The sequence below is a fragment of the Dasypus novemcinctus genome, chromosome 3, assembly GCF_030445035.2.
Source record: "Dasypus novemcinctus isolate mDasNov1 chromosome 3, mDasNov1.1.hap2, whole genome shotgun sequence".
NCBI classification, from domain to species: Eukaryota; Metazoa; Chordata; class Mammalia; order Cingulata; family Dasypodidae; genus Dasypus; species Dasypus novemcinctus.
In genome coordinates, this window is record NC_080675.1 from 100,383,975 (window position 1) to 100,403,254 (window position 19,280).

The 19,280-nt window shown below is 42.2% G+C and overlaps 1 pseudogene; it reads left to right on the plus strand.

Annotated features, from left to right (window-relative positions):
- Positions 1-217: 217 nt before the first annotated feature.
- LOC101444556 (olfactory receptor 4L1-like) overlaps positions 218-19,280 on the plus strand; it is a 28,641-nt pseudogene continuing 9,578 nt past the window's right edge.

The following is a 19,280-nucleotide window of genomic DNA, read 5'->3' on the forward strand; positions in this document are numbered from 1 at the left end:
TAGGATCCAAGGATGTAATTGGTACTATAAACTGTGGAACATAAGGTACCCTCATTGCCCCAGGGACCTTTGAAGTTTCCCCTAACTTTCTCCTTTCTCAGAGGTGGGGACAGAGTCACAGTTGTGTGGAACAATTCAAGTCATGCGGGCCTAGACTGTGGTTGCCCAGAAAGACGGATGAAGCTTCACATCCCTTTCTCCCATGCCTGTGGCAAAGATGGAGCTGCAGATGTGGACAGCAATCTATGCAGCATGGGTCCAAAATAACCACAGGTGCCTTGGTAGCCTTCAGATTATTCAGTTTGTGGCAGCCAATGGTACCCAATGTTACCTGGATAGGCTGGTGCAGAGCTAGCCAGCCTCCTCCCTGCTGGGGGAGGGGCTGAGTCTAGTCTAGGACTGCAGGCAGATTTGTGTGAAAGAAACTGGTCCCTACCATCACTGTGATACCTGGTCAGCCAGGCTTCCCCTCAGGTTGGGGACGGAGTCAAAATAGCAGCCACTGGCCTCTTTCTTTTCCAGCTTGGACAGATTCACACTCCAGTTGCTACTTGGGTTATTCCTTAGTCATACAAGTCTATCAATCAGTAGCTGACATTGGCAGCCAACCAAATCCTCCTCCCCTGTCTTTGAGAAATGGAGTTTCCAATTCCAATCACAGAGCAGCTCCTGGGGTGGCTTGTGCCCCCAGAGTAGGACAATCACCAGCCTCTGTGGCTTGGCCAGCAATTTCCTGGAGAGACTGCTACAGGTCCCTGTAGCTTCCTCCTTGTTGTAGGTGGCACTGGGGCCTAGGTCAGACCTGCAATCTGACCTGGATGGAAAGAAGTCAGTACACACCAGCACTGTGATTCTCAGTCTGCTCTGCTTCCTCTCATGCCAGGTGTGGAATTAAGACGGTGGCTCCCAGCCTCTTTCTACTTGGCCAGGCTCAAACTTTAGCTGTTCTCAGGATTGTACTTTAGCCTGCTGAATTTACTCATCTATAGCTGAAGTTGGTGTCCAACTGTCTCTGCCTCCCCCATTATTGGGAAGTGGAGCTTTTAATTTCAGCCATAGAACAACTCGCAAGTTGGCGTGTGCCTCCAGTGGAGGATGTGCACCAGTCTCTGGGGCATAGAGTGCTCTACTTATGAGTCTTCTCTGCAGATGGGCAGTATCCTCCTTCCATTCCTTTAAGGATGTTGCAGGTTGTCCTTCTGGTCTCCTGAAGCCCACAAACAAGTACTTCATCTAGCTCAGATAGCTCTTACTGTTTACTAACTGCCCTGTAGCTGGAGCTCACTCTAGGAGCTCCTTACTCTGCCACCATCTTGCTGGTTGTAGTAGTAAAATTTTGACAATATTCTTTAATAATTCGTAAAAAACATTTCACGACAATGCAGGGTACCAGTGGAGGGCGATGTTTTGGATCCATGTATGATGTTATGCATGTTTGCTTCATAAGTTCACATCTTTTACTCTACACTTTTTGGTTACATAAGTTCATATATAAATGATATAAAATAATGATAATAATAGGTTGGATTGGGGGAAAATACTTTTTTGGTGGTGATGTTTTGACAAAGCTCTTTAAATATTAGTTAAAAATGTTTAGCAACAATGCAAGGTGTTGGTGCTGTATGATGTTATATATGTTTGTTTTGTAAGTTAATAACTGTTACTGTACACTTGTTTTTCATGTATGCTTAGGTATGAGTGATATACATCAATAAATTAAAGAAAAAAACAAGTAGAAAATATTTTTAAAAAATCCCCATAATTTAATTTTGTATTTGGAATTTAGGTGATTTTTTTTCTCTCCTGATATCAGGAGCGGGAAAAAGTACATAACCACATATATTACCAGATGAATACATATTTATATTCAGCAGTATAGAGCAAATTAGAAGTAAAAAATGGAAGATGATTCCATCTCATCAACTCCTTTAACAGATATGCTATTAGCTAAACAGAGTCTAAGTTTTGACAGCATATTTTCACGAATTCAGAGACAACAAGAATAACAACAAAAGTGGCTTGGAGATAACTGACCAGCATTTTCACTGAAATTCCAATTTACTTAGACACAATAGTTATGTTAACATAACAATCATAAGGAGTGAAATGTAAGAAATATAAAATCAGTGCCCTGTGTTTGACATGTGGGAGATCAAACCTTTGAAAGTAGAATATTTCTTTCATTTTAACAATGAATTATTTGGCATAATGCAGTATCAGCACAAATCCCAAATCTAAAAGGAACTAATTATAGAGGGAAATTACAAAGGTAGCTATTTCAGGCATCAGAGAGATGAGACTCTTAAGGTAATAGTTATTTCCAATATTTCCAATTGATTGTCACTTCTCTCCTGTCTTTTACTCAGAGTGTGAGATAAAAGTTAATGAAGTATAGGGCCAACACAGTTTAGTAAGAATTTTTTCAAAACAGAGTAAAATACAATGCAATTATTCACACAATTTATCTTTTCTCTGTATTAATGTTCCTTAATTCTTCTTACTTTGGGCCTCTGAAAATTCAGTGTTCTCATTTTGTATTCTACTCTTTGAATAGGACATTAAATTTTTATATCCAAGTCTGTGCATGGAAGCACTGGTATATTGTCTGTTTCCTAATGCTTTATATTAGCCCCTTTTTCTTTGGAAAAACTACACACTAACTTAGCTTTAATGAGGGATTATAGTTTAACCTGTCAACTGTGTGGTCTTTAATTCTTGAGGGAATTCATTTACAGTATGAAAGTTTTCACGGGATCATTAACCAATATATTTCTAATATTGTCTTACACAGTCTCAAATTAAAGGGAGTTCTGTTTTCTTATACTTAAGAGGTACAAAAAGAAGAATGAAGAAGGTGGGAGCAAGTGAAAAAATCCTAAGAGAGTCTCAGTGAAGTTACATCCAATTACAACTTCCAAAGGTATTGAGAAGAAAAGACTTATGCTTGTTTCTTATTAAAGAAAATATTCATTTAATTTTTCTAATTTCAAAACTAAAACATGTTTATTGCACCATATTTCTGAAATACCAAGAACTATACAAAAATAAAACTGACTCTGTAATTCTGCCATCCAAAGTAAACTACTATAAAACATTGATGTGGGCATTATCTGGTCATTTTCTGCTGAAATTAAACATTTTTTAAACATTTTCAAACATAATTTGTATATTTTCTTAAACATTTGTATTATTTCTTGGCTCATTTTAAAGTAGGGCTCTTGAGCTTTTCACTATTTATTTATAAGGATTTGATATCAAATATATTTTTCATAGTCATTCCCCAGTTCACCATTTGCCTTTTCAACATTTCTTATGCTTCTGTGATAACAGAAAGGTACTTATCTTCCTGAATAAAATCTATTCATGTTTGTTCCCAAAATTTCTGTCCTTTGTATGAAACTTAAAAATGTTTTACTAACCTAATTTTATAAAATACAACAATACAAATATATTCACTTATATATTTATTTGTATCTTTTATTGTTTAAATTATTATTTAAATGTTTGAAAAATTGTGATTTATTTTGTTTTACATATCAAATACCTAACCAGCATTATTCATTTACAAGCAACTTCCCCATTATTTGAAGTTCACCTTGATCCTGAAGCACATATTTGTAACATACAATATTATTACTGAACTCCCAGGATTTTCATATCTATTTATCTTTCTAATATTCTTGTGAAGGTAAAGTATAATTTCAGTTAGTCTTGCATTGTAATATGTTTAATAGCAGATTTGTTTCCAACATTGTCCTTTTCAGAATTTTGTTTTTCAATACTCATGATTCTTTGGAAGTGCTGGTAGGAGAAGACGGTGGACAGAATCCTCCTGACTCCTGGGAAGTTTCATTATCAAAAAAAATTATATATAAATTGGAATATTATTCATTCTAGCTTATCTGTAGTAGATTGACAAATCAATAATTCTCAAACATTAGTTTTCAATGAAGCTTCAATTATCAATATTAAATAGTAGATGATGAAATGGCACAAGAAGTTACTATCAAAAGCCTCAACTTGTTTCTAGATTGTTTTTGAAATTCATTCACAACTACATGCAAAATCAGTGCTATTCTGATTTAAAGTCCTCCATAGGTAAATGTCAACTTCCATTTGGAGGGTGTTTATCCAGAGCTATAATGTCATTCAACCTTATTAAATTTCACACAATAGACTTAGAAAAATTGAATCTGAGGTAAACCCTATAATCCAAGACACCAGATATAAGTACCCCTTAAGAGTTTAATGGCATTTTATGGTTCTCTGAAATTTATATAAAATGTGTGTGTCTGTGTAAAATGTGTGTGGGGGGAACACAATAAATTTTCATAAAAATATTATAATTGTATAAAGTATATTGATATTTTAAAATTTAAAAACCTACCCTATACATTTTTCCATGTTGATACACAGGGATTTCTAGTTTTAATGTTAAATTAAACTAAACTATTTTTTATTGTTGTTAGAGAAGTTATAGGTTTACAGAAAAATGCAGAAAATACAAAGCTTACCTGTACCCCTCTCCCATTATTAACATTTTGCATTAGTGTGGTACATTTTTTGTAATTGATTAAAGAATATTATAATTGTAATGTTAACTGTAGTTCATGTTTTATTTTGGAGGTTTCCAGGGGTTTTCCTCATTTTTGGTTATTAGAGGCAATGCTCATTTACCTTGGAAACTGTAGCCTATAAATTCTACAAGTGGAGGTTCTCTGTTAAAGTGTTGCAAACTTTGTAATGTTGAGACATGATGTCAAATTTCCCTCCTCTAAACTATTGTGCCAATGTATGAAAAGAAGTGCATGACAATTCCTAAACTGCCATCTCAAATCCTAACCAAAATTGGTAGGTAAAATTACCTATCTTTGCTATTTTAACTTGCATTTCTTTACTTGTAAATAAGTTTTAGTAGGGCTATGACTTTGCCAATCCATATGCTTTGCTCACTTTTCCCTCATTTCTTTAACCTTTTCTTATTAATTGCTAAAAGCTATTTATAAACCATGGATACCAGCTCTTAGTTTTATGTGTTGCTGACATATTCTCTTTGTTTTTTAATGTTCATTCTTTTTATATTTTGTTCACTTTCATAAAATCAAATGTATCAGTCTTTATCTTCATGGAGTCTAGAATTTTTATTAACTCCATTATGATAAAACATATATCTGTTATTAATTTTTTATACTTTGGATTTTGTAGATGAAAAATTATTTCCTTTGAAATTTATTTGCATATAAGAAGTAATGATGGGATCTGACTTCTTCACACCAAATTGCAAGTTCAATTATCCCATTATTATTTACTGAATATTTTCCTTACTAATTCAAAAATCTACCTTTTTTATATATCAAGATTACATATGTGTTTGTGTCTATGTCTGGACAGTAATTTCTATTTTATGTTCCTGTCTGTGTCCTGCCTGCCCTGGGTCTTCACTCTCTGAAATGCTACAGCTCTAATGTGGAGTAAGTAGTGCATGACTAGTCACATGTCGAAAAGGCAGACTTTATTGGGGAAACTTATAAGTAACAATTCAGTAACATCCTCTCTTCTTTCATTATCCCATGGAGATTTATGCAGGAGCCAGTTACTGTTGCATGCAGCATGAAAATGTTTTCTAGGAAAGGAATCTCATCTGCTACCTAGTCTAACTTTTTGGAAAACCTGGGAGGCAACTTAGAGAAAATACTAAAATGTCATCCCATAGGAACTAAGCAATATGAATTTTGAAGTCAGTTTTTAGAAAAAACATGATAAGGCCAAATGTTGGCATTTATTGGTATTGTGGAAATGTGACAGCAGGAAGAACCTCTTTTCCAAAGAAGAAAAGTGAGCAGTATCAGTTAACTTATTTCAGTGCAACTCTCCTAGCTCACCAGTGTGTCTTCAAAATGTATTTTAATATATTTGCTACTATCAAGTAGAGATTTTCTTCCAGGTTTTTTGTTTCATTGGTTTATTTTTATATCTTTGAGCCAACCTCAAACTGCCTTAACTATATAGAATTTCAAAAAAAAATCTTGCTGTGGCTTAGATTAGAAGCATGATAAAAATAATTGGAGTATTTATAACACATAAACTTAGTATTTTTCTCCATATATTTAGATGCTCATTTTTAAAAAATTAAACACATTTATTACTTGACTCTTAAACTCTTTGATATCACTATTTACCTAAAACTATCTCCTAATATTGAACCATCTTTGCATTCTTAGAGTAAAACCTAGTAGTTAGAATAAGAGCTAAAAACACCAAGATTTGATGAGAATGTGGCAGCATAAATTTGTAAAAGCCCATGGCATTATTTGGTAAGTCGAAAATGAACTGGTAATTTTAACTTCTAGTAATCTATCATTGAAATAGTCTTGAACATATAAGTAGAATCTAATTAGAATTTAAGAAGAATTGTAACATTTTTATAACTGAAATCTATTTAAAAAAGCAAAATTTTATTTTGCAGGTTGTTACTGTGACATGAGACCATTCATTCATTTTAGAATGCACACTGGTAGGACAATCAGCAAACTCTCTTTTCAAATTTTAAAGCAAAATGATAATAATACAAATATTTATTTCTGAATAATGAATATGAAGATCTTTATTATATTATTTTCTTATTTTTCTGTGTTAAAATGCTTCAAAATAATTTTTAGAAATATGTTGTGTCCATTCCTTTCTATTAATGGGGTCTTCACTCAGATATGAACTGTTTCATGTTTCTTTCAGTCTTTTTTCTCCCATTTTTTCCAGCTGTCACTTAAAAAAATTTTGGCTTACTATCTCTTCTAAAATACTTACTAAATCTTCCTTGATATTTTGTTTCATAAATTCCGGTTGGAATTATTTATATTTGATTGGGTGTTATTGACCTGGATGGGCTTTAGCCATCTAAAACAATATAGGAATATACCTGTTAGATCCCTCTTTGTTTACCAGAGTTCTGCATTTTAATTACTTTATAAATTATATGGATGCTTAACAAAAATATTCAGACACACAGTCACTTGACTGGGAAAGGAAGTTAACAGACAGTGGAAAGCCATGAACAAGCATCAAGTATGCTGTTTTTCAACACTTTACATCCAGATCTGCTAAATCCAGAGGTCCAAAAATAAAGTCAGGCCCCATGGGAAAAGTCCCCAAATATTTTGACCCTTCTTCATTTGAAGGGAAAAGAAAGGTGGGAAGCCATCTGGATTCTCAATTTGGCCAACTGAAGATATGTCAAGGATTCATAGTGTTTATTATCTCCACTCATCTGACTTTCAGGCAGTAACCATAAGACTGACTCCCAGATTTTCAATGTTCCATATTCTCTCTACTCAGTATTACATTTCTGGGTCCTTCTTCTCAATTAGAAAACCATTTGGCCTTCTTTGCTTATGTAGGAAAAATAAATCTGTTCCTCAACTCTAAAATGATGGCGGGGATCTTCCACACCCTCTTCCGGACAAGACTATGTACATTTCTCAAGATTAGTGAAGATATAGATTATACATATACTGCAATTTTCCTTAACCTTTTGGCTTCTGGCAGATAGCCCTCATAATCTCTTCTAAGAAATTATGGCTATTATTATCATTTTTGTATTTTGTGTTGCTCAAGTGATTCTTTTTTAACATTTCAATGGATTTTAAGAAGTGGAGTTAAGTGAGTAGGTATTTCATATCTCAACTTTATCTCACAGATTTTAATCTTTTTCAGTTTTGTTTTAGGTAACATATGCCAACAGCTAAACTAATGGAAAGATAAAATCTACATTGTGTCTGAGTTTTTGTTGATGGGTCTCACAGAGTCCCATGAGTTAAATATTTTCTTTTTTCTTATTTTTTCCCATTATCTACATATCCATTGTGTTAAGGAAGCTCATAATTATTTCTCTAATTAAACTGGACCCTCAGTTGCAATCTCTCATGTTCTTATTACTAGCCAACCTCTCCTTTATTGAAATGTTGTTGGCCTCCTTTGCTACTCCTAAATTGATCTCTGACTTAATTAGTGAATATAAGACCATTTCCTATGAAGGCTGTATGACCCACATATTTTTCCTGCACGTTTTAAGTGAAAGAGAGATGATGTTGTCATACCATGGCAATTGATAGATATGTTGCCATATACAAACGCCTCTATTATAAAAGACCACGGGTTTTGTGCACACTATAAGCCAAATGATTTTCACAGTAACTTTGCCATTTTGTGGTCCGAATGTTGTGGATAACTTTTTTTGTGATCTACCTCGGGTGATCAAACTTGACTGCACTGACACATCTTGGAGCTATTGGTCATTGCAGACAGTGAACTATTCTCTTTGTTCTGTTTCATCTTTCTGCTTATCTCTTATAGTCCAGCAGCACACCTCCAGTGGGTCTTCCAAAGTTTTGTCCATTCTTTAAGCCCACATTACAGTAGTGGTACAGTCTTTGGATCTTGCATCTTTAGCAATATATGGCCATTCAGCAGCATCTCTATAGATAAGATCCTCTCTATGTTTTACACAATCTTTATTCCCCCTTTAAATCCAATCATCTACACATTCAGGAATAAAGACATGAAAAAAGCAATAACAAAAGTAAAGAACAAGCTTGTGATTTCCCAATCAGCATTTTAACTGAGCTAGTATAATCATCCAAAGACATTGAACTGCCAAGGTTTTGTATCAAATATAAGTCATATTTTGGTAAATGATAACTCTTCCCTATGGATGCATATATGCAATAAAATACCCTGGATTGTGAATCCAAATACAAACCATTCCAATGTGGCAGTATTAATTGATATTGTAATTTTTAATATTTTCTATCAATTAAATTAGGGTCTAAGTACTATTATTTAATTTTTACTGTGTATGAGGTACTTTGAATGCATTTTTTATTATCTTTACAACAATGGAAATAGAAAATATTATTTGCATATTATCAATAGGAAACTGAGCCTTAAACAACGTAAGGAGCTTGCCACAGAATTTGTAAATACTAGCCCCAGAATCATATCCTATATCTAAATACATAATCTATGCTTTTCTAATAAAAACACATATGTGTGCATATATGTGTGTATATATATATATATATGTATCTTAATAGCATTCATACTTCTGTTGCTTCCTATACCCTCTTTTAGAGGTCATAGTTTCCAATAAACAAATCTTTCCATAAAGAGGATGCAGCAATTTTTCCCCTTGATCTGGAAGTAATGAGACTCACCAAGACATTTCAATCCAAGCCTCTGCATCAATGGAAAAGAGGCTATTAAACCAGCTTAAATGACTGATGTTAATGTGTACTAAAGAATGCTGCTACACAATGGGGCAAAGAAGACAATGTCTGAAACTATGATTCATAGTAATTGCATTTTTAGTAGTAAAGTAATTGAAAATTTCAATAACTAAATTCAAATCCAAACTTGGTTCACTCCACCAGTTCAGAGTGAAGACTTTAAAGCTTTAGCAAGGGTGTGAGCACTTGAATGCTTATTCAATAGTAGGACTGAGGTTCAAACAGCAACAATGGTGGCACTGTCCACAGCACTTAAGGGCTCTGGATAAAACCACTTCCTCTTTTGTTCATCTGGCCTGTGGGGTGGTAGACACTTTTTACAGTTACTGAATTCCTGGTAATATCACTTTCCTAATTTATGCCTCATTTTTGAGCTGTTGATTTTTTATTTTCAACTTCTAAGTATACTGAAGAAAGCTCAAGATCAAAATATAAAAATTGAATACAATAAATAAATACCTTCAGAGGTATGTTCTTTTTCCTGCATGTCTTATTTGTTGGCAAGATCACTATCAGATTAATGGTCCAATCTAGGAACCAAAATTGAGCTCCCATTTTATGTATGTTGGTACACTTAATGGTGTCCTTTATTCATCTAATATTTTGTTTATTTTCTTCACCTTTTCTCTCCATTCTCTGGCTTGCTTAATCTCTACAGATATACCTTTAGGTTCACTGGTTCTTTTCTCTGCCAGCTCAAATATTTTGGTTAGATCCTTATGATTTTTTAATTTTGGTTAATGTATTTCCCATTTTCATTTCATCCATTTTAATAATTTATATTTCTTTATTGATATTCTTTATTTGGTGAGATATTGCCATCATATACCTTCTTTTAATTTTTTAGATAAGGTTCCCTTTAGTTCCATGAACATATGTAATAGCTGCTTTGAAGTCTTTGCAAAGGTCAACCTCTGTGCCCCTTCAAAATCAGTTTCTATTGCCTATTTTTTTCTCTTTTTAAAAATATATGCTGCTTTTTTTTGCATGTATCATTATTTTTTGTTGAAAACTGGATATTTTAGAAATATATTTAGCCACTCTGGATACTAACCATGCTACACTCTCTCTTCACTCAAGTATGATGTTGCTTGCTTGGTTGGTTGTTAATGCCTTGGATGAACTAATTCTATGAAGTCTGTAGCCTCTGTGGTATGAAGTCTCTGATATTTCTGCTTAGATTTCTTTCCTTATTTTTTTTAATTTAAAAAATTATTTAATTATATCATTCATGCATGACCATACATAAATAGTAACTGGATAGAAAAGTTATGAACTTATAAAACAAACATACATAACATAATGCAGGTGTCCCATATATCACCTCACCATCAACATCTTGAAATATTTGTGACAAATTATGAAAGTATATTGTCAAAATATTACAACTAGCTATAATCCACATCTTACATTTAGAGTATTTTTCCACCACCCACCTTATTTTTTAAAATATATTTTTATTACATAACTTGTGAACTTACAAAACTATCATGCACGTGTAGAATTTTCATACAACACTTCTTCACAAACACAACAAACACTATGGTGGTTATGCTTAAACCTCCTTGAAAGGCTTTCCAAGAGAACGGACCATTCCTTACAGAAGTGCAGTTAAGTAACACCTAGTGATAAACCAGTTTTCTGTAGAGATCACTTATCAGAATGTACAAAAATATCATACTAATGGATGTATATAGGTTCCCTTCTTTGTAAGACTCCCTTATGTAGTAATTAACTTTAATGTCAGATATTCATTGTTACACTCACTTGGAAATTCTTTAAATTCTTTATAGGCTTCAGTGAATGTGGTCACCCCTCGGGCTGAAGTGTGGTCTGCTGGCCTGGCGAGGGGCGGCAGCCACGGTAGGCCTATTCCAAACCGCTGCCCCCATAATAGGGTGGCTGATCGGACTCACCACCACCCCTGAAGGGAGCTCGGCATGGGCGCAGAGTGCCCTCGGGTCTCCCCTTCTCGGCAGCCATGCTTCTGCGGCCGCCCCTCCTCCCGGATGGCACCACACGATGCCTGTGGGGTGGCACCCTTCTTCTTCTTTCTCCCTGCACAGGCTCAGGGCGGAAAATTCCAGTCTGCCCTTTTCCCCTCCCCCGACAGCAACAACAGCCAGGCGTGGGCGGAAAAATCCAGTCTGCCCTTTTCCCTTCCCCTGACAGCAGCAACAGCCAGGCGTGGGCGGGAAACTCAAGTCTGCCCTCCACCCCAGCAACAGCAGCCACCAATCCCTAACCACCACCCCTCCCCCATCCAGCACCGCCCACTGACCTTTCGCCGGCAACCAATCAGAACAGGGCGTGGCTTCGACCAATCAGCCTTTCCCAGCCCCTATAAAACTGTTGCCTCTCCCTCAATAAAGGGGACTTGCGTGTTTACCTTGTCTCCGCGGTAGTTCTTCTGCCATGCGCCCTCCAGTCCTGAGAGCCCCCAACAAGGGCCTGGCCTCCCTTGTCCCCAGTTCGTCACCTGCTTCTCCGGGCGACCCCTTCGTCGCCTGCTTCTCCAGGCGACCCCTTCGTCGCCGGCTTCGCCGGGCGACCCCGTCAGCCAAACCGCGCAACCCCTTGTGAGACCGATCCCTCGTCTGCTGCCGGACCAACCCCTCATCCCAAGTGGGACCGACCCCTCGTCCAGAGCTGGACCGACCCCTCGTCCACAGCCAGACCCCACCTCTACCGACCGAGCAAGCCGCCGCAGCTGGCGCCCAACGTGGGGCAAGGCAACCCCACCACAGCCTCACTCCATAACCTGGTGGCCAACTCCCCCCTCCTCTCTTCTCACCGTGGGACTTCTCTCGTGCAACATTGCTGCTACCTGAGCCTTGGCTACCTCATACGATCCACGGCGGTCTGGGAGAATCACTGGATGGCTTTCTCCTTCCATGTCGGGGGCTTATACCGACCCGCTATGATTAAGAGGCACCAATAAAACTCTCAGGAGCGCGTGCCTGAGCACCTCCACCCCTGCCTTCACCTCTGCCTCCTCCCCTCCGCACTTGCTCCCCTTTGCCTTGCTCCACTGCTCGTCGTTCCGCCCTCCCATTGTCGGGGCCTTCTCTTGGCCCGCGACCACCGTCGGAGCCCCACCGGCTCCGACCCCTCGTCTCACCGCGCACCTCAGCTCCCATCGCCGCACTCTCAAGGTAAGGGCCCCTTTTCTTATCAGCTCCAAAAGGCCATTAGCAATGGGTAACATCCTTTCTGCTAAGCAAGCCCCACAAGTTCGAGCCCTCGCCGGTCTCCTAGACACTCACCGGTGTAAGATCTCTTTGAAACAGCCCCAAGTCTTCTGTAACCGCATCCCCCCATGCCGCCATCACTCTCAAGCAGCTCCAGCCCCACTAAACGGCCCACAACCCGCTTTCCCCGGCCCGCGGCCTGCTTTCTAGCATCTAATAACGTTTCTGCTTTTGCCTCCCCATACTTCTGCGGAGCTTCCTCCTGTCTCGACCTCACTCCTCTTCTCAGCCATCCAAAGCGTCCTTTCTCATCCCCCGCCCCCCTCCTTTTTTGTTTGAACCCCCATTGCGTTGCAGATTGGGCCGCCTCATGTCGGCCCGCCCTATTAACATCGGCCTCTCTCGCGCCCGTGGAGACTTTGGCCTTCTTGTTGCCCTTGCCTATGTCTCCACCACTCCCGACGCTGCCGCCACCACCGTCGCTGGTGCCCTGACGTGACTTGTCCTCACCGCTGCGATCTTCCAGACCATCACACAGTCTGCCTCTGCCGCTCTTCGCCACCAAGAAGAGATCAACCACCTGTAACGTGCTATCATCCTGGACTTTTAACAGTACATGGACCTTATAGCCACCGAGATAAACAAGAATTGGACATTGGCCACCCTTGCTTGCAACGGCAAGATACCGCCCCCTAAATTGTACATTTATATCCCCGTCATACTCACCTCCCTCTTCAGCCCTGCTTCCCTCATTGCTTACTGCCTCTTGGGCCTCGGCTACTTGTTGCTGCTGCCATCCTGGCCCTTATTTGAAAAGAAGGGGGAAATGCGGTCACCCCTCGGGTCAGCCCCGCTTCCCTCATTGCTTACTGCCTCTTGGGCCTCGGCTACTTGTTGCTGCTGCCATCCTGGCCCTTATTTGAAAAGAAGGGGGAAATGCAGTCACCCCTCGGGCTGAAGTGTGGTCTGCTGGCCTGGCGAGGGGCGGCAGCCACGGTAGGCCTATTCCAAACCGCTGCCCCCATAATAGGGTGGCTGATCGGACTCACCACCACCCCTGAAGGGAGCTCGGCATGGGCGCAGAGTGCCCTCGGGTCTCCCCTTCTCGGCAGCCATGCTTCCGCGGCCGCCCCTCCTCCCGGATGGCACCACACGATGCCTGTGGGGCGGCACCCTTCTTCTTCTTTCTCCCTGCACAGGCTCAGGGCGGAAAATTCCAGTCTGCCCTTTTCCCCTCCCCCGACAGCAGCAACAGCCAGGCGTGGGCGGAAAAATCCAGTCTGCCCTTTTCCCTTCCCCCGACAGCAGCAACAGCCAGGCGTGGGCAGGAAACTCAAGTCTGCCCTCCACCCCAGCAACAGCAGCCACCAATCCCTAAACCCTGCCCCTTCCCCCAGCAACAGCGACAGCCAATCCCTAACCACCACCCCTCTCCCATCCAGTACCGCCCACTGACCTTTCGCCAGCAACTAATCAGAACAGGGCATGGCTTCGACCAATCAGCCTTCCCCAGCCCCTATAAAACTGTTGCCTCTCCCTCAATAAAGTGGACTTGCGTGTTTACCTTGTCTCCGCGGTAGTTCTTCTGCTGTGCGCCCTCCAGTCCTGAGAGCTCCCGACAAGGGCCTGGCCTCCCTTGTCCCCAGTTCGTCACCTGCTTCTCCGGGCGACCCCTTCGTCGCCTGCTTCTCCGGGCGACCCCTTCGTCGCCGGCTTCGCCGGGCGACCCCGTCAGCCAAACCGCGCAACCCCTTGTGAGACCGATCCCTCGTCTGCTGCCGGACCAACCCCTCATCCCAAGTGGGACTGACCCCTCGTCCAGAGCTGGACCGACCCCTCGTCCGCAGCCAGACCCCACCTCTACCGACCGAGCAAGCCGCCGCAGCTGGCGCCCAACGTGGGGCAAGGCAACCCCACCACAGCCTCACTCCATAACCTGGTGGCCCCCTCCCCCCTCCTCTCTTCTCACCGTGGGACTTCTCTCGTGCAACATTGCTGCTACCTGAGCCTTGGCTACCTCATACGATCCACGGCGGTCTGGGAGAATTACTGGATGGCTTTCTCCTTCCATGTCGGGGGCTTATACCGACCCGCTATGATTAAGAGGAGCCTTGGATTTCTCGGGAGCGCACGCTTGCACGTCTGAAGTAACCCTCCCACAGCCCTATGCCCTCCTCTCTTCTCATCCCTATCTTTTCACTCTGCATTGCTTCTCCTGAACCTTGGTGACCTCATATGATCCACGGCGGTCTGGGAGAATCACTGGATGGCTTTCTCCTTCCATGTCGGGGGCTTATACCGACCCACTATGATTAAGAGGCACCAATAAAACTCTCAGGAGCGCGTGCCTGAGCACCTCCACCCCTGCCTTCACCTCTGCCTCCTCCCCTCCGCACTTGCTCCCCTTTGCCTTGCTCCACTGCTCGTCGTTCCCCCCTCCCATTGTCGGGGCTTCTCTTGGCCCGCGACCACCGTCGGAGCCCCACCGGCTCCGACCCCTCGTCTCACCGTGCACCTCAGCTCCCATCGCCGCACTCTCAAGGTAAGGGCCCCTTTTCTTATCAGCTCCAAAAGGCCATTAGCAATGGGTAACATCCTTTCTGCTAAGCAAGCCCCACAAGTTCGAGCCCTCGCCGGTCTCCTAGACACTCACCGGTGTAAGATCTCTTTGAAACAGCCCCAAGTCTTCTGTAACCGCATCCCCCCATGCCGCCATCACTCTCAAGCAGCTCCAGCCCCACTAAATGGCCCACAACCCGCTTTCCCCGGCCCGCGGCCTGCTTTCTAGCATCTAATAACGTTTCTGCTTTTGCCTCCCCATACTTCTGCGGAGCTTCCTCCTGTCTCGACCTCACTCCTCTTCTCAGCCATCCAAAGCGTCCTTTCTCATCCCCCGCCCCCCTCCTTTTTTGTTTGAACCCCCATTGCGTTGCAGATTGGGCCGCCTCATGTCGGCCCGCCCTATTAACATCGGCCTCTCTCGCGCCCGTGGAGACTTTGGCCTTCTTGTTGCCCTTGCCTATGTCTCCACCACTCCCGACGCTGCCGCCACCACCGTCGCTGGTGCCCTGACGTGACTTGTCCTCACCGCTGCGATCTTCCAGACCATCACACAGTCTGCCTCTGCCGCTCTTCGCCACCAAGAAGAGATCAACCACCTGTAACGTGCTATCATCCTGGACTTTTAACAGTACATGGACCTTATAGCCACCGAGATAAACAAGAATTGGACATTGGCCACCCTCGCTTGCAACGGCAAGATACCGCCCCCTAAATTGTACATTTATATCCCCGTCATACTCACCTCCCTCTTCAGCCCTGCTTCCCTCATTGCTTACTGCCTCTTGGGCCTCGGCTACTTGTTGCTGCTGCCATCCTGGCCCTTATTTGAAAAGAAGGGGGAAATGCGGTCACCCCTCGGGTCAGCCCCGCTTCCCTCATTGCTTACTGCCTCTTGGGCCTCGGCTACTTGTTGCTGCTGCCATCCTGGCCCTTATTTGAAAAGAAGGGGGAAATGCAGTCACCCCTCGGGCTGAAGTGTGGTCTGCTGGCCTGGCGAGGGGCGGCAGCCACGGTAGGCCTATTCCAAACCGCTGCCCCCATAATAGGGTGGCTGATCGGACTCACCACCACCCCTGAAGGGAGCTCGGCATGGGCGCAGAGTGCCCTCGGGTCTCCCCTTCTCGGCAGCCATGCTTCCGCGGCCGCCCCTCCTCCCGGATGGCACCACACGATGCCTGTGGGGCGGCACCCTTCTTCTTCTTTCTCCCTGCACAGGCTCAGGGCGGAAAATTCCAGTCTGCCCTTTTCCCCTCCCCCGACAGCAGCAACAGCCAGGCGTGGGCGGAAAAATCCAGTCTGCCCTTTTCCCTTCCCCCGACAGCAGCAACAGCCAGGCGTGGGCAGGAAACTCAAGTCTGCCCTCCACCCCAGCAATAGCAGCCACCAATCCCTAAACCCTGCCCCTTCCCCCAGCAACAGCGACAGCCAATCCCTAACCACCACCCCTCTCCCATCCAGTACTGCCCACTGACCTTTCGCCAGCAACTAATCAGAACAGGGCATGGCTTCGACCAATCAGCCTTCCCCAGCCCCTATAAAACTGTTGCCTCTCCCTCAATAAAGTGGACTTGCGTGTTTACCTTGTCTCCGCGGTAGTTCTTCTGCTGTGCGCCCTCCAGTCCTGAGAGCCCCCGACAAGGGCCTGGCCTCCCTTGTCCCCAGTTCGTCACCTGCTTCTCCGGGCGACCCCTTCGTCGCCTGCTTCTCTGGGCGACCCCTTCGTCGCCGGCTTCGCCGGGCGACCCCGTCAGCCAAACCGCGCAACCCCTTGTGAGACCGATCCCTCGTCTGCTGCTGGACCAACCCCTCATCCCAAGTGGGACCGACCCCTTGTCCCAAGCGGGACCGACCCCTCGTCCAGAGCTGGACCAACCCCTCGTCGGCAGCCAGACCCCACCTCTACGGACTGAGCAAGCCGCCACATGTGAACAGTTGGCTATTGAGAGACTCTCATGGGGATATCCCCAGTTTGAGATATCCCTGCTCCAACAGTCTGTCCTTCAAAAAACTTGCAGCTTTGATTACACTGGTGATTATGCTCACATTACAGCTCCTTGTGCCAGTGAGGCTTCTTCCTTTTGTTAATGGAACTGTGTGTGGCTTGGGGAATATTTACATTTATGGCTCATGTCCTACTCTGACTTCTGCAGAATATGTATGGTCTAGGAGAAGGCCCAGTCTGTTCTATCTTCAAGGTTTACTGTGACCCCAGTAATGTGACCTTCTTGGTGGTCTCTTACCCTCATTATTTCTGTTACATTGATATTCTGTTTATTGCTACCATCAGCATGGAACTATGAGCAACTTCATAATTACTCTATACCAAAATCGCCATTATTTTCAACAATGCCCTTAGGCACGGGATTGTTCTAGCTCTATTCCAAATAAAAGTAGTTTCTCCAAAGGAAAGATAGAGGTCTTCATCTTTATGACCTGCCTCTCTCCCTGGGAAGAACCTCTGTGTCACTTCACAGGTGCTTGTTGCGGAGACAGTGAGTCACTTCTTTCAAAGCGAATCACCAATTCTGTAATTAGACACTCCTGGGGGTTGGGGAAGACACTGTTCATTTCAACTTCCCGCTCTTAGCATGGGACTTCCATCAAACGAGCTGACTGGAGAGAGGGTGGAGATTATAGCCACAGTGTTCTTAGCCATATGTAGAATAGAGGCTCTGCCTACAAGTAGATCCTGGGGAGTGGGAGGGGGAATGAAAACATCAGTCTTTTTGGCAGCATTTGCCCATAATAGGCTAGAACCTAAAACCTTAGACCTAACTGAAAGTTGAGGAGTCAGTCTGTTTCTTGACCACACTTACCTGAAATAGGACACCCAGACTAGTAATTCCATAATATGGACCTGGGATAAAAGGGGAAGAAGAGGGTGTGGTAGTGATCTAAATACCACAGACTTGCAGTTCTTACCAAGATACAGTAGGTGTTATTGAATGAATGTTTCTCAATTTCCTATATACCTTTAAGTTAGGACAATTTCCAGAGACTCTAAATCATTGTTCTTAATAATTTTTTCCAATTAAATGCTTGTTTAGTTTGGGAAAGAGTCGTGCATTGTCCTCACTCTGCCATTCCAAAATTCCCACCTCACTTAATTCTGAGGCAGAAAATATGTAGATGATATTTTGAAACTTACCACTCTACTCTATACATACTGCTATCCCTCATGCTTAGCATAATACCCAATCTCCACAATTCTACCTGCTAATTTGACCATACCTTCCTCTCCATCTCCTTCTGTAGCTTTAAATTTTGATTTTATAATTTCTTATCTAGATTATTGGAATAACATTAATTTTTCCTCCACACTGCCACTATCAAGACCTTCTAAATACTCAATTCACTTCATAGTTCCTATTATACCACTTCAATGGCAGCCCATTAATTATAAGATACATTTTAGGTGGCTTTGATTGATATGTAAGACACTTGTAAGTTCTTGCCCTAACCTCGCTTTCATTGTTCAACATTTACCACCAAAATTCCATAACTTCAAAGATAGTAGATGTTTCTGTTCACATAATATGTCAGAATATTTTATAATTCCATGAATTTCTACATTTAATTATTTCTTCCTGGAGTTTTCTTCTGACTTCTTTGTGAAATAAATCCTTTATTATTAAAGGTGCACTTGTCTCTTATTGTGAGAAAGGTGATCTCTTTTCTGAGAAATCTGCAAACTTCATAAAACAGAGTTGGACTTGTTGCATACTTGTATCATCATACTTAGCTCTGGATTATTTGTGGCCAGTCTCTATTGATAAGACTCTGAGAAAATATGTCAGTTAAATGAGTTTACTAATATTAACTACACAGATTATTTTTCATAACTTAATTCAGTCTTTATGTTGTGTAGCTATATATGTTATGTATGGTGTTTAAAGTTTTCAGAAGAAAGAAGGGGTTAACAAAAAGGCAGTAAGATTCAGAAAAGCAAAATGGATATCAGAGTTACGGTAGTCTGTCAAACTGCTTTGGGTTTTAATGTCTTTGGGGAAGAAATGAGAATGCTAGGAAAATCTCAACTCTGGGTAAAGGTAATGTGTTTGCCCTTTAATCTTTCACTCATAGCTTATTAGTGAAAAGGAAGTAAATGGGATTGTTTTGTGTCACTGTTAGTCTTTTTGTTTTACCAAATAGTTGGGGTCTTCATCACCATGTTTTGCAAGAGGGTGTGATGAGCCCAGGTAGAGAGAAGTGATGGGAGTGGGTGGCGGTGCTTGTGTGCTGGGGA